This window comes from Littorina saxatilis, linkage group LG14, assembly GCF_037325665.1.
Source record: "Littorina saxatilis isolate snail1 linkage group LG14, US_GU_Lsax_2.0, whole genome shotgun sequence".
NCBI classification, from domain to species: domain Eukaryota; kingdom Metazoa; phylum Mollusca; class Gastropoda; order Littorinimorpha; family Littorinidae; genus Littorina; species Littorina saxatilis.
Window position 1 is genome coordinate 34,734,551 of NC_090258.1, and position 578 is coordinate 34,735,128.

Genomic DNA, 578 nt, shown 5'->3' on the forward strand with positions numbered 1-578 from the left:
TAAATATCGGGGATTTTAACATGCGGCAGACGGCATGACGTTGTTTTCTCATCAGACATTGACAGAAGGTTTTAACTTTATGTCACTCTGGCGTCATTTCTCATGTCAGTTTTCCCTAATCCTGTAGCAGCATGATAGGCACAGTCCTTTCCGTGCAAACAATTCGGCTTACCATCTCAGATTTGACCAGGATCTGACCAGGATTTGACCACCCCTCCACTTGGACACTTACCAAGAATCAACAGCCTGACTGCTATTCTTTTTGAAGCCACATTTGACTTTTAAGATGAACTACTGAGAGCCGAGAGACTGCGTTACAGATTTCAATGCTTCAACAGACTTCAACAGATTTCAATGCTTGTTATTCTCTCATATGCCAGGAGAATGGTTCCGCATAACTCTCGCTTATTCGATTACACATGTCGTAGGCATTTAGAACGCTTACGTCCCTTTGTTCATCAGATCGTTACAGACTTCTGTTTTATTCTGAGAGTATGGATGGATTAGGTTCAAGAGTTTGTCTGTTCCAATCCTCGACAAATAGAGACCACAGTCAGTGTGCATATCTTGATTTGTCT